This window comes from Drosophila novamexicana, unplaced genomic scaffold (genome assembly GCF_003285875.2).
Source record: "Drosophila novamexicana strain 15010-1031.04,08,12 unplaced genomic scaffold, DnovRS2.1 tig00001488-arrow-arrow-pilon, whole genome shotgun sequence".
Lineage (NCBI taxonomy): Eukaryota > Metazoa > Arthropoda > Insecta > Diptera > Drosophilidae > Drosophila > Drosophila novamexicana.
This window is the reverse complement of record NW_020824864.1, coordinates 192,982-215,034: the sequence shown is the minus strand read 5'-3', so window position 1 is coordinate 215,034 and position 22,053 is coordinate 192,982. Positions and strand designations below refer to the sequence as shown.

Sequence of the window (22,053 nt, the reverse complement as noted above, 5' to 3'; positions counted from 1 at the left end):
TTACTGTCGTAGCTTGTTGATAAATTTCCTGTTCCCCCTGCTGTTTTAAGCCTCCGTTTATGTTTTGAGTTGCTCTTTTGATTAAAGTTTATTTTATGATGTTCGTTACGATCGTAGCGTAGTATGCAGGTTGATTTCCACTGCAATTTCTTACGCGACGTTGAGTCAGAGCTATTTTCAGCTGTCACTTGCGTGCAGCTGTTAGCGTTAGAGTAAATGTATTTTAAATCTGAGCAGCTTCTGAGTCTACGTCTTAGAGAATAAGTATTTGTCAACACCAATGGCTTTTTAAGCGGCACACAACTCAATGGGTGGACATGTCGATGCTTTTGACACTTTTCCAATCGGCGTATTTTTGGTGCAGGCATCCGATATGGATGCTACTGCAAGCGGCCACTGCAAAGCAAATTCGAGGGCAAGATTTGAGTTTGGGCTGCACTGGTGGAGGATTCCGACGACCACAACGTAAATAAGATCTTAAACAGTCCCTGCTAAGGCGGCACGAGTCATTAGGACAATGCCCAATTGTAGCATAAATTTTTCTACAAGATGTAGAGTCATTTAATAACTGCTGCTCCTGTGTCTGCGGCTGAATAACTTTGTATTGGTAACACACTACGAATATCATGCCGTAGAGAAAATGCTGACGCGCGAGGCACCACAACTTTTGAGGCCTTATTCGTTGCCGATGTTTTTGTGTATTGTGCTATAGTTGATGTTTTTGACTTCTGTTGTTCTATTTCTACACACGGCAGAGACAGCTAGCCAACACTAACGTCATCATTAGCATCAACAGCATTATCATTGGCTTCCTCTTCATCGGAGACAAAACGATACGACGACAAATCAGATACTGAATCCATGCACGAGCGATAAAAAGCTACGATGCCAGGCTGCTGCTGCTCTTGCCGTAGCTGTAGTCTCTCTCCGCAGCACCGCCCGCAGAACGACCATGCCGGCGAGCTTTCTGTAGCATTTTCACTTGAACATTGAAGCTTTTCACGCAAACGATGCATCTGATTTGGTTTTGTTTTGGCGGATCTCAATTTTTTATTGTTATTGAATATCGTAGGTAGTTGTATTTTGACAGTAATACATTTTTAATGATTTGATTCCGTCTGCTATATATGTATATGTATGATGCAATAAGTAGTCGACCATCAGTTGATATAATTGCAAATCTCCAGTTAATGAATGTTGATTTCTTGATACATATAGGCCCAGTTAGGTAGTTTTGAAGCTATTGATGGATATTCTGATACTAATATTAACAGAAATCTATTACAATATGGATCATACTTATATCTGAATTGAGAAAACTCTTGATGAATTAATAATGCTTTTATTGTTATTTTTGTATACTCACAGTTGCAACTGAGTAAATATTGCTGGTGATATAACAGCCCCGTAGTAATTGTTGGAATGTTTGAAGAAAGTACAATATGAGCAGCTCTTATCTTCGCTGTATCATGGACGCCATCCAAGATAGCTCTTTTAACAAACAAATGAAACCCTTTGTTAGATTAAATTTTTCAGAAGAACAATTTAAAAATTTTAAGCTTAAACCTGTTTTAAAACTGTGAGAAATTAAATTATGAAATCCATGGACAAAATATTTATATAAAAATATATGAATAATATAACCATTAAAGTTTGTTTTATAAAAATGGTATGGATATAAAAGTTTGTGTTCTAACATACGTATACAAATTTTGTGGCTGTGTAAAGCTACATTTTATCTATAGTTTTTATCTAAGCATTTGGTAAGCAAATAAAAAAAATTAAAAAAAAAAAACAGAGCTAAACAGTAAGAACATTTATACTTCAACAGGTTTAAGATGCTTTCTTCCAATTTTTAACGGGTTCAGGGTATAAATATGTATACTTATGCACACCTGTCTATATCTATATGCTGGAACCAATTATTGAATTTACAATTTGTGAATGCAAACAGCTCAAATATTTGCCAACTTTAATGTGCTTAAATATCTGGAAAAAAAATAATAATTATATAAGAATCTCGAACTCAAAAAATCAAATAAAGAAAGAACAGATTGTTGTAAAAAGTTTAGAATACATATTACGCTATTTATTATATAAAAAAATGTATATAATAAAAAATTAATGAATACGAGGGAACAATTGAATCTATAATTCAATATCTTTATACCCCCCTATTACTATCAAAATTATATAAAAGGGTAGCTTAGCAAACGCGTGTATTTGAGTGTACGTGAATGTCTATTTTCGTTTTGGTCTATAAGGAGACAATTCGAACGTTTATTACGATAGTCCGATGTTTAGAGTATCTTGATTTCACATTAAAATGCTATGAAATTATACTTGTTACGTGCCTGAAAAAAATTTAATATAGTCATCATTTATATAAGAGAACACCTACATATTAATGCATAATCCAAAAATCCACAAAGTGTACTTTATTGTGGCCTAAACTAATTTACTATACCTATAAACAAACAGTGCAAAATCTTTTGAACTGTGAAGCATTGTAAATATGTATTATTGAACAAAATAATAATAATAATGACTTTAAAGACAGCTTCATTTGTTTTGTGTACTACATGTTCCTCATATGTATATATAAAAGCAAAAGTATGCCTCAGCACAACAGTCAACGCGCAGCTAACTTTAGGAAAAATCATCTTCAAAATACAGTCGTGCTGTTTTTTGTGGCATATCTCCCACTTCTTTCTCTGAAGCTAAGTGAGCATTTGTATTGATGCAAAAGCGGTTTTTGTGTTGTTTTTTTCGCAGTTTTTTTCCCCCAAATGAAATCAATGCGAATTTGGGTCGCGCTTGCTTTTAGTGGATTGTTAAACTTTGAGTCCCTCGATCTTCTTGCCAGCAGAAGACCAAAAACGTTAAAGCGCACTTTTAACACATAGTCAAAAGAAAAGTTGTGTGAAATACTATTTGTTGAACTTTAGCAAATAAAGTAGGATTTTAAACTTTAAGCCAGATAAGTGAACAAAGTAAATGAAATTTGAATGGGCATGCTGTGCCCTATATAACAACTCCAAGAGCCTTGTAAATGTTAACGCATTTCACTCAGACCTAATTTTAGTCACATTATTTGTATCGCTCCATACCCGATAATACTTTAGCAAGTACTTTTTAAATATGTATATCGGCTAAATATAGGCACCCAATCATTTTATTTTTTAATATCTGCGTACTTTGCAGTATCAAAATGTTGCAAGCTAATATTCGTGAATGACGAGTCTTAAACAAAATAATATCAAATCGAGTATGACCGATGTTAGTCGCGTTCGATTGTACCCTATCCATTCTCTTACGAATCAGCCTATCGATAGTTTAATAACCATCTAGTTAGAGATATTCACCTTGTCCTTAAACAAGTTAATGTTTGTATTTTTATTCTTCTCAAAATACATTTAATCGAATATAAAAAAATCAGATTTACTTCTTAATTGAAAATCAGATCTGTGCGTTTAAAGTATCCATGAATCGATACCGTTTTGCGCATCTCTTATTTTAGCTTCTTACTGCCACACTGCAAGTTTTTTATTCATTAATATCATTGTTGGGTAAATGCTAATATACAGTTACAATTTTACCATATCTCTATTCTATTTTGAAATTAAAATAAAATTAGATAAGTTTACGTAATTCTCAATTAAATTTCATATGTCTCTAACTATTTTAGGTTGGACTTGTCATTCTTTTTATATCAGAGCAGAGACTCAACAATGCTACAGTTTATGGAGGTCCGACAAAGCAAAGGCGCCAAGACACATCAACAAAAAAAAAAGTATCAGGAATTAAGCCATATTCATACAATTCTTGTTATTTCCTAATATATTTTTATTTTTTAGTTTTATTGGAGTTTGTGTTTGAGAACCACAATTTAATACCCTGGCCGGTAACTTTAATGGTGGTACAAAAAAAAACTACTGCCAAACAAAGAATTGTTGCTTACCGCTGTCAAGAAAGCGTGACGCGAATGATTTTCAAACAAATTTGGTAGGCAAGGTAAGTTTGTAAAGTCAGACATTATTAAGTAAATTTTGGTAGCGTTATACATAAAATATGTAGAGCCGGATTGCGACGACAGCATTAATATTACATATAATAAGCCATCAGGTTGGATAAATGCTGACAAATGGAGAGGTCAACTGTGTCATATGGCAAGAGTGCGGAATAGTGACCGGTAAGAGCTAGTTACTTTGACAATGACAGAATCCAAAACACATACATCTAGCTATGACAAAGATTTACTGTGGACTGTATAAAGTCAACTAACAAGCGGAGATACTGGCAGCCAGCTGGATTTCATTGTTTAGCATAGAGCGTATTGATGGGTAAGTGTAAATGTACACGCAGATTTGCCTCGTAGGTAGCTGGTCAGGACCGGATAGACGTCAGCAGGTATTTACATATATGATTAAAAATTACTTGAAGCAACGGTTAAAGCGTGGACTGGGCACGTAGACACGTGAGCAGCTTTAGGCCTGGACAGTCATTAAATTCACACCATCACTAGGCAGCAGCAGCCCTTTAGATCTTCTTATTAAAACAACACTTGGAAAATATTTCTTGGTTTCTTTAGTTGGTGCAACTGTCAATTTGGCACGGAATATATAGTATCGACTGAGAAACTCTTGTTATAGCCTCTGCCCAGTGGCTTAAGAAATGTCACATTTTCAAATTTCACATATTGGTGTCCCATTGGTTGTCGGTAACATAATGCGACCTCGAAGTAAGGGCTGTATTTTACATATTCTTTACGACATTTCGTCATGTTTAGATTCTAAATTTGTTGTGGGATTAGTACCATTTAAATTTTTTTTTTTAAGATGCTGCTTGCACTCGTTGATATATCAGCTGTTTTTGCGTTTGATACTTTCACATTTTTCCCAACATCGATAGAAATCTCGATTAATCATCGCAAAAAACACGAAATTTTCGGGGCAAAAATACACCTTTTTCAAAAATGTGACATTTTTACACATTTTTCAAATATGTGACATTTTTTCAAAAATGTGACATTTTCAGAAATGTGTTTAGTGGACAGAGGTTAGAATAAATGGCAAGACCTAGATGTGAAATAGTTTGTCCTGACTAACTTACGAAATGATTACCATACAAGGTTTATTTTCCGATAGCTTCCCCATCGAGAGCATTCCATTAGTTTTTTTTATCGATAGTTCGACTGCCATTCAATCAGAAAAATGTATGCATCTCTTTTTTAGTTATTTTCAGTCGCGCTACTGAGGCCGGAGATTACTATTAAAAGTTAACAACTTGTAAGTGTCAATTATTCCTAGAGTTCTCGATTGCTCTCCTATAACACAATATAACAATATACATATGGACTTTTATATTGTTTCCGCCTAAACAAATAATAGTATCGGTAACGCTTACTACGCAGATATATATGGCGACCCATCTTGGTCATTGTGAAATTAAAATAAAGTAAGTTTACGAGTTCGTAAAGTCTAACTCCGCCGCTGAAAGTGCTCAGGCTGCCAATGTTGCTTTAGCCGTCCCTTTGAGTGCTGGGCTTTTGCTACTTGGAAAACGCCAACATTTTCTTCTGCTGGTAAGTTACAACAAATCTTTTAAAAATGGTTTTGTACCTGATGATTCTGCATTGGCATGGCGCCATTTATTTTTGGGGTAATGCATCGTTTTTATTACTCTACAAAAGTGAACTTCAAATAAGTTGGGTGTGGTGTCTATTCCACGTAGTTTTTTCTCAAGATTCTATTTCCGGCGTCGAAACTTAACTTTATAGTTTTTTTTTTTATTAAATTTAAGCATTTAAATGTTGCCGATAGCGCTGGTAGCACGATTGTCAAGTTTCGTGCAGCAACGATACTATTTGATGATGAATTTCCGATAGTTTTTAGCTATCGGCAACGCTTCGAGATGAGCGAATGAGAGCTGCTAACTATCGATAATAAATCATTAAAAATATTGCATTTTCGATTTGGAGGAAGCTATTGTTTATTTTAAGTGTATGAAACTAAAATACCAAAACTAGTGTTTGCATTTGTAATATTTTTTTCAATAATTAAACTGAAATGTAATTGTAAGTTAAATTGAATATTTTGTAATTAATGCAAGCTATTAAAAGTTGTTATGTAATACATTTCAAAAATAATAATATATATAAAAATTGAAATATTAATATACCTATGTTTTACATTAGTAATATAATTTTAAGATTCATTTTAAAAATATGTAAAAGAGTTTACAATTCGGCATTAACCAGGCCATTTTATTTCATCAAATTTTGGATAATCAAATCTGGATTATAACTATCTTTCTATTAGTATCTTTCTTCAAATTATAATTTAAATGTAGTATATTTTTAAATTCACAACAGATTAACATGATTTCACCTTTAGTAGGTTTTCGCGTCTGCACGTCTAAGTCAACCAGTTTTCGCGTTGTTAAGGCATACTTCACATTCATACGGGCGTTCCTTGATTTTAATGCTGTGGATAACAATTATTAGTTTTTATTAGAATATAACGCAAAGTTCTGTTATCTCTAATCTAAGGGCATATGTATTAAAACCGAATGAAAAGATCTATTAATACAGAGATTTACACCAGTCAGCATAATAAAGATATTTATATTTACTAAAAATAAACAAATGAATATTATCTATAGATTTTTAATCAATCCTAATAACTTAGCCGTTAAGTAACTATCTCGCACTCAAGCGGTTTGAGACCAATGTAAAATTTCTTTTGCTGGGACAGACGCGTCTGTTAAATGTTATCACAAATATCTCAAACATTCATTATGCTCGCCGTCGCTTTGGGTCGATTTTACCCTTTGCGTGCTAACATGCGTGACATCTGCAAAAAATCAAATTGCAAGTGAAAAAACTATCTGTTTTCGTAGATAAGATGATTGATACCTACCAGGGTATCCCAGCGCAGAAGTGCATCATCTGATCGTGGCGGGTGCTGACATTTGAACCCAGATGTCTAGCCATATATCTTTTCCCTCGATGGGATTGCTTGGGGATACCCGACAGGCACTTTATCCAATTGTTGAAAATAATATAATAATATCCTCGATGCGCGTTTCAAAACAATGCGCACGCATATATGTATGCTATCACAGTTTACACTGATTATCACACATACATAATTTGTACGAATTCACTTGTACATTATTTTGCAAATAAGGTTTGACTATATGTATACATATCAACGGGCATTTCATCATTTTCATTTGCATGCTTATATTTTCGTTTATTTAAATAAAAGCGGATACAATTGCCTCAATTTGCTTTTATTAATTTAACTGATGATCGGAATAAAAACAAGATGTTACAATTCGAACGTTTATTACGATAGTCCGATGTTTAGAGTATCTTGATTTCACATTAAAATGCTATGAAATTATACTTGTTACGTGCCTGAAAAAAATTTAATATAGTCATCATTTATATAAGAGAACACCTACATATTAATGCATAATCCAAAAATCCACAAAGTGTACTTTATTGTGGCCTAAACTAATTTACTATACCTATAAACAAACAGTGCAAAATCTTTTGAACTGTGAAGCATTGTAAATATGTATTATTGAACAAAATAATAATAATAATGACTTTAAAGACAGCTTCATTTGTTTTGTGTACTACATGTTCCTCATATGTATATATAAAAGCAAAAGTATGCCTCAGCACAACAGTCAACGCGCAGCTAACTTTAGGAAAAATCATCTTCAAAATACAGTCGTGCTGTTTTTTGTGGCATATCTCCCACTTCTTTCTCTGAAGCTAAGTGAGCATTTGTATTGATGCAAAAGCGGTTTTTGTGTTGTTTTTTTCGCAGTTTTTTTCCCCCAAATGAAATCAATGCGAATTTGGGTCGCGCTTGCTTTTAGTGGATTGTTAAACTTTGAGTCCCTCGATCTTCTTGCCAGCAGAAGACCAAAAACGTTAAAGCGCACTTTTAACACATAGTCAAAAGAAAAGTTGTGTGAAATACTATTTGTTGAACTTTAGCAAATAAAGTAGGATTTTAAACTTTAAGCCAGATAAGTGAACAAAGTAAATGAAATTTGAATGGGCATGCTGTGCCCTATATAACAACTCCAAGAGCCTTGTAAATGTTAACGCATTTCACTCAGACCTAATTTTAGTCACATTATTTGTATCGCTCCATACCCGATAATACTTTAGCAAGTACTTTTTAAATATGTATATCGGCTAAATATAGGCACCCAATCATTTTATTTTTTAATATCTGCGTACTTTGCAGTATCAAAATGTTGCAAGCTAATATTCGTGAATGACGAGTCTTAAACAAAATAATATCAAATCGAGTATGACCGATGTTAGTCGCGTTCGATTGTACCCTATCCATTCTCTTACGAATCAGCCTATCGATAGTTTAATAACCATCTAGTTAGAGATATTCACCTTGTCCTTAAACAAGTTAATGTTTGTATTTTTATTCTTCTCAAAATACATTTAATCGAATATAAAAAAATCAGATTTACTTCTTAATTGAAAATCAGATCTGTGCGTTTAAAGTATCCATGAATCGATACCGTTTTGCGCATCTCTTATTTTAGCTTCTTACTGCCACACTGCAAGTTTTTTATTCATTAATATCATTGTTGGGTAAATGCTAATATACAGTTACAATTTTACCATATCTCTATTCTATTTTGAAATTAAAATAAAATTAGATAAGTTTACGTAATTCTCAATTAAATTTCATATGTCTCTAACTATTTTAGGTTGGACTTGTCATTCTTTTTATATCAGAGCAGAGACTCAACAATGCTACAGTTTATGGAGGTCCGACAAAGCAAAGGCGCCAAGACACATCAACAAAAAAAAAAGTATCAGGAATTAAGCCATATTTATACAATTCTTGTTATTTCCTAATATATTTTTATTTTTTAGTTTTATTGGAGTTTGTGTTTGAGAACCACAATTTAATACCCTGGCCGGTAACTTTAATGGTGGTACAAAAAAAAACTACTGCCAAACAAAGAATTGTTGCTTACCGCTGTCAAGAAAGCGTGACGCGAATGATTTTCAAACAAATTTGGTAGGCAAGGTAAGTTTGTAAAGTCAGACATTATTAAGTAAATTTTGGTAGCGTTATACATAAAATATGTAGAGCCGGATTGCGACGACAGCATTAATATTACATATAATAAGCCATCAGGTTGGATAAATGCTGACAAATGGAGAGGTCAACTGTGTCATATGGCAAGAGTGCGGAATAGTGACCGGTAAGAGCTAGTTACTTTGACAATGACAGAATCCAAAACACATACATCTAGCTATGACAAAGATTTACTGTGGACTGTATAAAGTCAACTAACAAGCGGAGATACTGGCAGCCAGCTGGATTTCATTGTTTAGCATAGAGCGTATTGATGGGTAAGTGTAAATGTACACGCAGATTTGCCTCGTAGGTAGCTGGTCAGGACCGGATAGACGTCAGCAGGTATTTACATATATGATTAAAAATTACTTGAAGCAACGGTTAAAGCGTGGACTGGGCACGTAGACACGTGAGCAGCTTTAGGCCTGGACAGTCATTAAATTCACACCATCACTAGGCAGCAGCAGCCCTTTAGATCTTCTTATTAAAACAACACTTGGAAAATATTTCTTGGTTTCTTTAGTTGGTGCAACTGTCAATTTGGCACGGAATATATAGTATCGACTGAGAAACTCTTGTTATAGCCTCTGCCCAGTGGCTTAAGAAATGTCACATTTTCAAATTTCACATATTGGTGTCCCATTGGTTGTCGGTAACATAATGCGACCTCGAAGTAAGGGCTGTATTTTACATATTCTTTACGACATTTCGTCATGTTTAGATTCTAAATTTGTTGTGGGATTAGTACCATTTAAATTTTTTTTTTAAAGATGCTGCTTGCACTCGTTGATATATCAGCTGTTTTTGCGTTTGATACTTTCACATTTTTCCCAACATCGATAGAAATCTCGATTAATCATCGCAAAAAACACGAAATTTTCGGGGCAAAAATACACCTTTTTCAAAAATGTGACATTTTTACACATTTTTCAAATATGTGACATTTTTTCAAAAATGTGACATTTTCAGAAATGTGTTTAGTGGACAGAGGTTAGAATAAATGGCAAGACCTAGATGTGAAATAGTTTGTCCTGACTAACTTACGAAATGATTACCATACAAGGTTTATTTTCCGATAGCTTCCCCATCGAGAGCATTCCATTAGTTTTTTTTATCGATAGTTCGACTGCCATTCAATCAGAAAAATGTATGCATCTCTTTTTTAGTTATTTTCAGTCGCGCTACTGAGGCCGGAGATTACTATTAAAAGTTAACAACTTGTAAGTGTCAATTATTCCTAGAGTTCTCGATTGCTCTCCTATAACACAATATAACAATATACATATGGACTTTTATATTGTTTCCGCCTAAACAAATAATAGTATCGGTAACGCTTACTACGCAGATATATATGGCGACCCATCTTGGTCATTGTGAAATTAAAATAAAGTAAGTTTACGAGTTCGTAAAGTCTAACTCCGCCGCTGAAAGTGCTCAGGCTGCCAATGTTGCTTTAGCCGTCCCTTTGAGTGCTGGGCTTTTGCTACTTGGAAAACGCCAACATTTTCTTCTGCTGGTAAGTTACAACAAATCTTTTAAAAATGGTTTTGTACCTGATGATTCTGCATTGGCATGGCGCCATTTATTTTTGGGGTAATGCATCGTTTTTATTACTCTACAAAAGTGAACTTCAAATAAGTTGGGTGTGGTGTCTATTCCACGTAGTTTTTTCTCAAGATTCTATTTCCGGCGTCGAAACTTAACTTTATAGTTTTTTTTTTTATTAAATTTAAGCATTTAAATGTTGCCGATAGCGCTGGTAGCACGATTGTCAAGTTTCGTGCAGCAACGATACTATTTGATGATGAATTTCCGATAGTTTTTAGCTATCGGCAACGCTTCGAGATGAGCGAATGAGAGCTGCTAACTATCGATAATAAATCATTAAAAATATTGCATTTTCGATTTGGAGGAAGCTATTGTTTATTTTAAGTGTATGAAACTAAAATACCAAAACTAGTGTTTGCATTTGTAATATTTTTTTCAATAATTAAACTGAAATGTAATTGTAAGTTAAATTGAATATTTTGTAATTAATGCAAGCTATTAAAAGTTGTTATGTAATACATTTCAAAAATAATAATATATATAAAAATTGAAATATTAATATACCTATGTTTTACATTAGTAATATAATTTTAAGATTCATTTTAAAAATATGTAAAAGAGTTTACAATTCGGCATTAACCAGGCCATTTTATTTCATCAAATTTTGGATAATCAAATCTGGATTATAACTATCTTTCTATTAGTATCTTTCTTCAAATTATAATTTAAATGTAGTATATTTTTAAATTCACAACAGATTAACATGATTTCACCTTTAGTAGGTTTTCGCGTCTGCACGTCTAAGTCAACCAGTTTTCGCGTTGTTAAGGCATACTTCACATTCATACGGGCGTTCCTTGATTTTAATGCTGTGGATAACAATTATTAGTTTTTATTAGAATATAACGCAAAGTTCTGTTATCTCTAATCTAAGGGCATATGTATTAAAACCGAATGAAAAGATCTATTAATACAGAGATTTACACCAGTCAGCATAATAAAGATATTTATATTTACTAAAAATAAACAAATGAATATTATCTATAGATTTTTAATCAATCCTAATAACTTAGCCGTTAAGTAACTATCTCGCACTCAAGCGGTTTGAGACCAATGTAAAATTTCTTTTGCTGGGACAGACGCGTCTGTTAAATGTTATCACAAATATCTCAAACATTCATTATGCTCGCCGTCGCTTTGGGTCGATTTTACCCTTTGCGTGCTAACATGCGTGACATCTGCAAAAAATCAAATTGCAAGTGAAAAAACTATCTGTTTTCGTAGATAAGATGATTGATACCTACCAGGGTATCCCAGCGCAGAAGTGCATCATCTGATCGTGGCGGGTGCTGACATTTGAACCCAGATGTCTAGCCATATATCTTTTCCCTCGATGGGATTGCTTGGGGATACCCGACAGGCACTTTATCCAATTGTTGAAAATAATATAATAATATCCTCGATGCGCGTTTCAAAACAATGCGCACGCATATATGTATGCTATCACAGTTTACACTGATTATCACACATACATAATTTGTACGAATTCACTTGTACATTATTTTGCAAATAAGGTTTGACTATATGTATACATATCAACGGGCATTTCATCATTTTCATTTGCATGCTTATATTTTCGTTTATTTAAATAAAAGCGGATACAATTGCCTCAATTTGCTTTTATTAATTTAACTGATGATCGGAATAAAAACAAGATGTTACGACTATTTTATAATTATATTATATCTAAATCAACAGCGCATTCGAAAATATTTGTTTGTGTTAATGCTGAAATTGAAGAAAATTTAATTAAAATGCTATGCGAGCTTTTTAGGGAACTTACCGAAATTATGGCCTCTGCTATTTGCATTTCACAGAGAGTTTCCAACTCGTCTTTATACTGGAATAAAAAATTGTTTGATAAGTACTTTCTTTAAAATGAATTTTAAAATATTACGAAGACTATTCTTAAAGATAAAATGCTTACATCTTCATATGTGCAGTCTAAATTAATGTTCACTCTGCCACATCGGTTGAAGACCAACTATCCGAAATGATCGTTGTCCCATCCGCTATCTTTTCTTTTATAATACACAGCAGCGTGCTTTTGGTGCGGTTTTCGACAGGAACGATGTACAGCCTTTTGGCATCCCTTTCATAATTACAAAATACCCATTGGCCTAGAAAAATTCCCCCACAATTACTTTTTCTTTTAAAAACAAGGCTTTCGTGTGTTTCTACTACCTTGCTCTCTCATCCAAGCAATCCAAGGCTTAACTGTGCAGCACAAACTTGAAAAACTTCGCGCAAATAATTACGCTAATTGACTATTGTTTCATATGTCAATGAGAGCTCATTTTTTAAAAATTCAGTGATGGGTTCAACTCCCATCAGTTCGCAAAATACAAAAAGCCAAATTTTCCTGATAGTCCGACGCGATCCCGCGAAGAAATTAAAAAATTACACTTTTTTGTAAATTTTTACAAAAATATGCGTCAGACTACACCGAAAATAAAAGTCGCCTTTCAATGCGGCATACTTGCAGGGTTCGCCACAGACAGGATAGTTCTTGGATTTCAAAATAAGTCCGTAATCTCTTAACTAAGACATTAATTTAACTTCGTCATGTATTATTGTTAAGAATGCATATGCAGAAATTTTATCCAACAAATGGATTTTCCAGCTAGTAACATGCACTTGTGAATAGATTTAGATGAGAGAAACTACAAACATGCATATGCATACAAGCATACGTACTCTAACACATATGTACATTGGTAAGTTATTCCATAAGTATGATGTACATGCGCATTATTTTGGCACGCGCTTCAAGGGACGTTCATATGGTATTATTATTATAATTTTACAAAAATAAAAGTTTAGCTTCTTTTATAGGAAATGCCCAAGCAATTACAACGAGGACGAATATATATGACCAAACGCCTTGAATAAAATGTCAGCACCCGCTACGATCAGATGATTCACTTCTTTGCTGGGATACCCGTAAGTAAGTCTCAATCAGCTTATTTACTTTTTTTTTTTTTACTAATTATATTTTGTTTATTAAGAAATCTGGTATCCTGTTACTCTATGTTAGCAACTTTTATCAGAGTGACATAATTACTTAGCTTAGCGATGATTGTGGTTTTACAATTAGTTTTACAATTAGGTTAACAGATTACAGAAACATATTTTGATGTAATTAACGAAGCTTGTCACCTATACATAACGATCGATTAGGTCGGTTGGGTAGGTCCTCTTCAGTCGCCTTCTTCTTCGCCTCCTTAGCAGGCTCCTCGCCAGGATGTTTGGATGGTTGTGGAGCTTTGTTGAGTAGCTCGCTGCTTGCCTGTTGACTACGTCGCCCACCATTGGAACCTTGAGGTCCTTGGCGATGTCGCGTGTGCGAATATACCATTCGGCTCCAGTTATTTTGCGCAGGGTTTTGGCCTGAATGATGCGAATTTTGTTCAGGTGTGTTTTTGCAGCTATACCGTAAACTTGAAGCCCGTAACGCCACACTGGGGCAAGGATTACCTTGTAGATTAGGACCTTGTTTCGAAGCGAGAGTTTGTTTTTGGAGTTGAGGAGCCAGCTCATTCGCCTTATCTTAGATTTGATGTTGCTCGTTACTGCAGAGACGTGCTTACTAAATGTAAGTCGTCTGTCGAGAGTGACACCTAGGTACTTGTGTTGACGATATTGCTCTAGAAGCTCACCATGAAGAAAAAGTCCGGGGCATGAGTCCTTGCGTAGAGTGTGGGTAACCGTGGCGCATTTTCCAGGGTTCACTGCGATGTTCCATCTACAAGCCCAGTTTTCAAATCGCTTGAGGTATTCCTGCAAGAGGTCAGTTGCCACGCACACACATTTGTTTTTTGCAAGGATTGCCGTGTCGTCAGCAAACGTGGCCACCAGAAGGTCCTGCCGATCATTCCGTCTGCTTGCATTTGCTGTGGGCATGTCATGTGTAAACAGGCTATATAGCGTGGGACCCAAGACGCTGCCTTGTGGAACGCCCGCTTTTATGCGTTTGGTTTGAGAGGCTACTCCATCCTGCACCACTTGAAAGGTTCTCTCAGTTAGGAAGCTCGCAATGGTGCTAAATAGCTGCGGATTCAATTTGTCCTTTATCTTGGAGAGGAGTCCTGCGTGCCACACCCGGTCGAAGGCTTCTTGGATGTCGAGGTATGCTGCCACCACATACTCTTTCCTGTGAAAGCCGTCCAAAATATAATTTGTGACCCGATGTAGTTGCTCAGGGGTAAGCTTATTTACAAAAACTGATTTGCTCACTTGCACTTTAGAGATGACCCGTCACGCAGAATTACAGAAGCTCTGCTGGATTGTGTACGACAGCCACGCAAAGTGCAACAGCGACCTAAGGTGACGACGAACATAATAAATGTTTAAGTTATTTGTGGTATCATTTAATGGATGCGTCTGGGCGTCCAGCAAAATAAATTTCACATTGGCGTCCAGACGAATTAATGCGAGTAAGTTATGAAAAGATAATTAACCTCACGAATAATCTTCTGTATACTTTGCAGAAATTGTGGCCATGGTTCTGTTTAAATGCGGCAAATGAATAAACAGATCGCTTTCCTACTAGCAAGCATCATTGGTAGGTACTCCAAAGTCCCTTTTTCTTTAACTTAATTACAAACTTATTCACAGCAGAGATAACAAGTAGCGTACTTACGAAAGGGATATGCGCCTTAAAACGTTAACCTATTCGGACAATTCTAAATTCTTCAATAGGATACAAAAGGGGAAAACCGCACTTGTAAGTTTTGTGCAACCATATATTAGCCTCCAAAGTACAAATTCATTATTTATTGCAGTTGTGTTGTTAACACCCATAAAATACGATTGCATCGTGTGTCGCATAGGAAACGTGAAAACTTGTAGACTTGGACATGCAAACGCAAAAGCCTATTAAAAATGATATGGTTACCTGTTGAATAAGAGAAAATTGATTATGTAAGATTTAAGAAGTTATATTTGACCTTGTTAAAACCGATCTATAAACGGTGGTCAATTCATACATTTTTTAAATTAGACTTCAAATTACATTACTAATGTAAAACATAAGTATAATTAATATATAAATTTTTATATATATTATTATTTTTGAAATTTATTATACACTAACATTTAATAGCTTACATCAATTACAAAATATTCAATTTAACTTACAATTACATTTAAATGTAATTATTGAAAAAAAAAAATTTTTTGCATATAAAAACAGTAATTTTGGTATTTTAGTTTCTTACACTTAAAATGCACAATAGCACTAACCATACAATGTATAGACATACCAAATGGCCCTTTTTATCGAAACAAAAAAAATCGAAACGAGGCGACCCCAAGGGTACCTGCGACCATTTTAATGTGCCCAGACAGAGTAAGACTGCTGAGAGTGGCAGCCGAATGCCGGCCTCAAAAGCCGAACGTTCAGTATGAAGCCGCATCTCGCTCAGCGCACAACGTCGCTGCGGCTGATGATGTGTTTCTTAATATATATGTATATGTATGCCATTTTTAAATCCTTACAGCCCAAAAACATATGTGTGTATGCATGTGCCTCGCTCTCACTCATTGCTTCGTGCACTTGCATCCATCTCTTTCTCCCTGCATAGCTTCCCACAAAACCCCGAGATCTACAAAAATTCATACGTTTGTGTTGTGTGGATGTGCGCATAAGTAGATCGCGGCGTTAGTCGCGAGCCAGAGGTTATTTCTTCAATTGTGTGCCTTTTGTGCCTGTGGTAGCAATAGGCACACACATTTAAATACTCTATCATATATTTCTTTGTCCAGTCAGGCATGATGAGAAGAATTTGATCTAATTTTATTTAATACACAATTAATTGACCTAAATGAAATATTTATAATTATTTTCTGTTTAATGTAGGGACCTATTTTGCTTAAAATACAAAAATATTTAAGTCGTATTTCTGCAAGGGTAATTCATCGTCGGCTTGTAAGAATTTTCAGAAAAGTACAAAAATTTACAATGTTCACTTTTTGCGACTTGCTGCTTGTGCACACCCACACTCTTTCGAGTAAGCAGTTGTGTGATATTATTAAAGGGTTTGTCCTGATCATGTGCAATATTGCTATTTCCCATCCTGGTTGAAAGGGTAAGGGTACCTCAAAGTTGGCCAACCACGCACACTTACACACTTTTCTATATGGATGGAAGCATTTATACGTTTGTTGGTTGGTTGGTTGCATGCCTGCCCGATGCAAATTTGACACAAGTAAGAGGTTCTAGTCGGGAGCTCCCGACTAGGGGATACCCTGAACCCTCTTCTTCCAACATCAAATGTATATATATATTCTATTTTAGAAGTTACATTTTAAGTTTGTGACTCTAGCTCTTATTATTTACCAAAATTTCCCAAAAAAAACAGGATATCGATATCGATTTTTATAGATTTCTTGGAAATGGAATAAGTTATCGATTATCGGTAACAAACTCGATCTGCGCAGATACTAAGAGGAACTACATCTAAAATTTCAAGTCTTTAGCTCTTATAGGTGCTGAGATCCTTGCGTTCATACATACGGACAGACAAACGGACGGACGGACGGATGCACAGACAGACCGACATGACTAGATCGACTCGGCTATTGATGCTGATCAAGAATATATATACTTTATGGGGTCGGAGATGCTTCCTTCTGCCTGTTACATACATTTGGATTTTGCACAAATACAATATACCCTTATACCCATTTTTAATGGGTTCAGGCTATAAAAATTTGAAGTTTTTGGCATTTGTGAACTTCGAGCTCTACACATGGAATACAGGAATCACAAAAAACTTCCAATCTTGTCAAATTTGCGAGGCAGGCCACCAACTGGCACGAAAGCGCACAAATTCCTCTATTCATATACAAAATATGCAAGTGTGCATGAATTTTTGGGCATTTTTGCTTGTGCGGACAAATACACACACAGACAGTGCAACGGTAAATACACAAATTGAAAGAGCACTGAGAGTAAGCCAAAGCAGTTACCTGCAGTGGGAGGGAGTAAAAAAAATCAGCGATGTCGTTTTATGAACCCGAACAAAAATGAAAGAGACTTTGTACCAGCCGTAGAGAAAACAAGATGCTCCATCGCCGTCCACTGATTGTCCAGTCTATATGTTCTTTGGTTAGTGCTTTTATCACACATCTTATATTTGTATATTTTTTAGAACGCTGAGGACAAGATTTCGAAATACTTTTAACATGACCGTTACCAAGCTGAGAATCCGGTTAATCAAGAAGAGCATTTGAATCCGAAGGTTGGGGATAAACAAACGTAACACCCATGAATACTAGAGGTTACTTTGATGTGAGACAGCTAGATGATGGCGTTGGGTTTTTATTGATACACAAGTTTAAAGACGAATCGTTTGAGGCCTACGACTTGCGTATCACTGACACTAGCACCCTTCAATATGGAGCGCATTTGGCCAGAGGAAGCCAAAAGACAGGTACGCCACAAATTCTTCATTCGACCTTTGGGAAAGCCACGTCGCTCTGCTACTGCTAATGCCTATTTTGCTTTTCATGAAATAATTGTGTAATAAAATGTGAACGACGATGCTGGCAATGACCTAAAATGACCTTTTGTGGATAAAGATGTGAAGACGCGCCTGCAAAAAGTTATTTCCAGGGCCAAACTGTTTCCTAATGTAAATCTCGCAAACCCTACGAGTCCTGAAGAATTTTAGTCTTGTACAACTATATTAAATTATTTTCTAATATATACATTTTTCCAAAGAACATTTGACAACATTTTTTGTTATGGTTTATATATTAACGCAATGATATATATATATGTATATATACTCGGTTTTCTTCGCCATAGACAATTAATAAATATATATATATACATATATACAGACACACACATAAGTATTGGCACAGCAAGCATTTTCTACTTTGCAACCATTTTGCGTCCGTTTTTGGTAACAAACATCCATGCAAATTAATTTTCCTGTATAGGCCAGTTAATTTCCTACAAAAATCAGTTAAAGTTTTGTAACAAAAACATAACAGTAATTTTATTAAATTTTTTAAATAAAAAATGGCACATTTTCTTGGCACAAAAGTATTGGCACACTTAGTTTTTAGCTCGATTTATTTTTATGCAAGAACATGTGTTGCAACCTACCGTTATTTAAAATCACAGATTTTTGTCGAATTAAAACTTGCATTTTGTACCAAACAATAAGAAAAATATGAGTCCAAAACAAAAAGAAACCACTGAATCTCAACGCAAAATAATTTTATATCTGCATAAGCAAGGTAAATCTTATGCTGAGATAGTTGAAATGATGGAAAGAAGTCGTTTCACGATTCGCAGCATTGTACAACGCTTTAAAGGATCGCAAAGCCTTGAAAACTCTGCGCGACAAGGCCGCCCTCGGGTTTTAAGTGACCGCGAACGGAGCGATATAGTGCGTAAAATTAAAAAGAACCCAAAAATAACATCTACGCAAATAACTGCTGAGGTTAAAAATGAATTTGGAAAAGAGGTACACCCAATGACTATCAGAAGGGTACTGCATGAGGCCAACTACAGTGCACGTGTTGCTAGACGTAAGCCACTTGTTTCCTCTGCCAATAAGATTAAACGTTTGGAGTACGCAAATATGTATAAAACTAAGCCATCCGTTTTCTGGGACGAAGTACTATTTTCTGATGAAAGCAAATTTAATATTTTTCGCTCAGATGGCAAAGTTACTGTGTGGCGCAAGCCAAATACTGCCTTCGAAAAAAAAAACCTTGCAGCAACAGTAAAACATGGCGGCGGGGGAGTGATGGTATGGGGCTGCATGTCTGCTGCCGGCGTGGGCGAATTAGTATTCATAGATGGGATAATGGACAAAACAGTTTATTTAGGCATATTAAAGGAAAACCTCAAAAAAAGCGCCGAAAACCTAAACTTACCATCCAACTTTACTTTTCAACACGACAACGATCCCAAGCATTCGGCCCATGTTGTTAAAATGTGGCTGGCATATAACACGGCACATGTTTTGCCACATCCGCCACAATCTCCTGATTTAAACCCAATTGAACATTTATGGGAGGAACTGGATAGGAGGGTCAAAAAACGGGTAATTTCCAACAAAAGTCAGCTGAAAACGGTTTTATTGGAAGAATGGCAAAATATCGGGGCGGAAACGACCAGAAAATTGGTTCATTCTATGCCAAAACGTTTAGAGGCTGTTATAAAACAGAAAGGCTTGCCCACCAAATATTAGTTAAGTTTCATATATAATATTTTTAGGTTTTATAATTATGTGTGCCAATACTTTTGTGCCAGGAAAATGTGCCATTTTTTATTTAAATAATTTAATAAAATTACTCTTATGTTTTTGTTACAAAACTTTAACTGGTTTTTGTAGGAAATTAACTGATGCCTGCTTCAATCCATAAATTGACTTATTTAGTTTGCAGACTTTATCACTGGCATGTGATAAACCTTCTGGAATACTCATATAGATTTCTACTTTTAAAATGCCATGTAGAAATGCAGTTTTCACATCCATATGGTGTACCTTTAGCTTAAATTGCTAAAATGATAAAATGAATCTAAAGATAGAATCTAGATATTCTTGCAACTGGATCAAATGTCTCATCGTAGTCTATAAGATACTCCTGTGTCAATCCTCGAGCTACTAGTCTGGTTTTATATCTAATTGGATTGGCATTTTCATCACTTTTAATGGAAACAAGTAAGAGGTTCTAGTCGGGAGCTCCCGAATAGGGGATACCCTGAACCCTTCTATTCTGAATTTCAGCATATGTAACTGGAATACTATAAGTAAAATTGTGCGCGTTTATTAAGCAACTGCTTAACAATTTATATGAAACCTGTAGTCTATCTTTCAACCTTTTACTTCTTCTGACTACAATTTCCTCCTTATTTGATTTCATACAAGACACATTATCCCCAACCATTTCAGTTTGACTGGCATTTTCAGTTGATGTACCACTAGGCTGTTCTACTGATATTTCACTATCAGTTCTTCCTTCCGTGCTCTCATTCCGGAAATTTGACTCAATTTCATATTATAGATTATCCAGATCACTCTGGATATTTTCTACCCGTTCCGTACTCTTGGTATGGCAACTTGAGTCCAACAGGCCTAGATTTTTCATATTAATCATCAACATCTCTTGCTATCAAAAACGATAGTACCCATATCCCACAACTTATATCCTTTTGGTTCATAGCCAACAAGTATACCTGTCAAATGGAGTTTGCTTATCCAACATAAAAAAAATAAAATCAAACATTTATTTTTGGCATTGCGTTCGGATACTCCATTTAGTTGTGGCGTATGGGGAATTGTTAAATGGTAGCCTTTGCCTTTTTCTACACAATAATTACGCATGTCGTTAGACAAGTACTCTCTCCCATTATCAATGTAGAGATTCGCAACCTTTAAGTTAAAATGTGTCTCGCTCTTTGCCACATAATCTTTAAAAACTGAACACATCAGATTTATAAGTTATCAAATAGGTTACACAATAATGTGTACATTGATCTACAAAAACTACATAATAGCTTTCTCATTCAATGTCATTGGACCACAAACATCCGAATGAACCATAAATAAAGGTCCACTAAACGGGAGTCTAGTTTGTTTACCATTAACACAAGCCTCACATAAATTGTCATTCAGTTGTATATTTCTTAAAATTTCTATATCCTCAAATATATTATTTCGCACTTTGCTCTCCAAGTCTTGCAATAGCGATCTCAATTGGTGTTTTCAGTAAATCATATTCCACAAACAGATTTACATTATTAATCATATGGTGAGGCTCCTGAATCCAATATGAATAAAATATTACATTCGTCTTTATAATTCATACCACCCTGCTGCTTCAACATAAAAGCAAAACCTCTGCTCTGCTGTGTGGTTGCTACATGGGCCTGTCTATTTCATTCATTGTTTTTCAAAAAACTTTTAAAATTCAAACAATCCTTTTAAAAATGTCCCTTTTTGCCGCAAAAATGTCATTGCACATTCATTTTAAAATTTGTGTGCCTGGGCTCAAATTTTGATTTAAGAAGCCACGGTCCTGTTTTATTGCCCCTTTTGACATTTTCAGTTACAGCTTGCAAACTTTTACTGCTCGTACCTTTACTAGCATTCTTAAGTTTGATCTCATGATCAAGTAGTCGATTTTTGACAAATGCCAGAGTCAGGTTTTCAATTAACAAGGTTTCAATAGCATTTACCATCCCATCATATACGGAAGGTAAAGTTAAAAGTAAGTGTGACACTTTATCTACCTCTTTAATTTTAGCTCCTGATTTATTAATTTATTAAAATTACCCATA

At 35.0% G+C, this 22,053-nt stretch overlaps 4 long non-coding RNA genes across 31 annotated transcripts; 2 read left to right on the top strand and 2 right to left on the bottom strand.

Annotated features, from left to right (window-relative positions):
- Positions 1-907: 907 nt before the first annotated feature.
- Positions 908-4,853, bottom strand: LOC115767912. Of its 2 annotated transcripts, XR_004018443.1 has the most exons (4): positions 3,198-3,375; positions 1,896-1,989; positions 1,367-1,491; positions 912-1,305 (listed from the first exon to the last, which is right to left on the bottom strand). It is a non-coding gene; the product is annotated as an uncharacterized LOC115767912 (long non-coding RNA). The 2 variants fall into 2 exon arrangements; XR_004018444.1 differs by lacking the exons at positions 1,896-1,989; positions 3,198-3,375 and adding an exon at positions 4,817-4,853 and having other exon boundaries at positions 908-1,305.
- On the top strand, positions 2,142-13,691 carry LOC115767907. Of its 24 annotated transcripts, none has more exons than XR_004018435.1 (6): positions 3,579-3,793; positions 3,858-5,584; positions 8,758-8,862; positions 8,927-9,261; positions 10,304-10,357; positions 10,483-10,565. It is a non-coding gene; the product is annotated as an uncharacterized LOC115767907 (long non-coding RNA). The 24 variants fall into 24 exon arrangements; XR_004018437.1 differs by having other exon boundaries at positions 8,927-9,083; positions 10,460-10,542; XR_004018433.1 differs by having other exon boundaries at positions 10,460-10,542.
- Positions 6,088-12,402, bottom strand: LOC115767909. 2 transcript variants are annotated; one of them, XR_004018438.1, is made up of 4 exons: positions 11,990-12,402; positions 9,886-11,923; positions 6,921-7,423; positions 6,091-6,854 (listed from the first exon to the last, which is right to left on the bottom strand). It is a non-coding gene; the product is annotated as an uncharacterized LOC115767909 (long non-coding RNA). The 2 variants fall into 2 exon arrangements; XR_004018439.1 differs by lacking the exons at positions 9,886-11,923; positions 11,990-12,402 and adding an exon at positions 8,267-8,445 and having other exon boundaries at positions 6,088-6,854.
- A 1,178-nt stretch (positions 13,692-14,869) lies between the features above and the next one.
- On the top strand, positions 14,870-15,751 carry LOC115767910. Of its 3 annotated transcripts, none has more exons than XR_004018441.1 (5): positions 14,870-14,949; positions 15,011-15,181; positions 15,236-15,309; positions 15,366-15,471; positions 15,530-15,749. It is a non-coding gene; the product is annotated as an uncharacterized LOC115767910 (long non-coding RNA). The 3 variants fall into 3 exon arrangements; XR_004018440.1 differs by having other exon boundaries at positions 15,363-15,471; XR_004018442.1 differs by having other exon boundaries at positions 14,871-14,949; positions 15,019-15,181; positions 15,363-15,471; positions 15,530-15,751.
- The last annotated feature ends 6,302 nt before the right edge of the window (positions 15,752-22,053 follow it).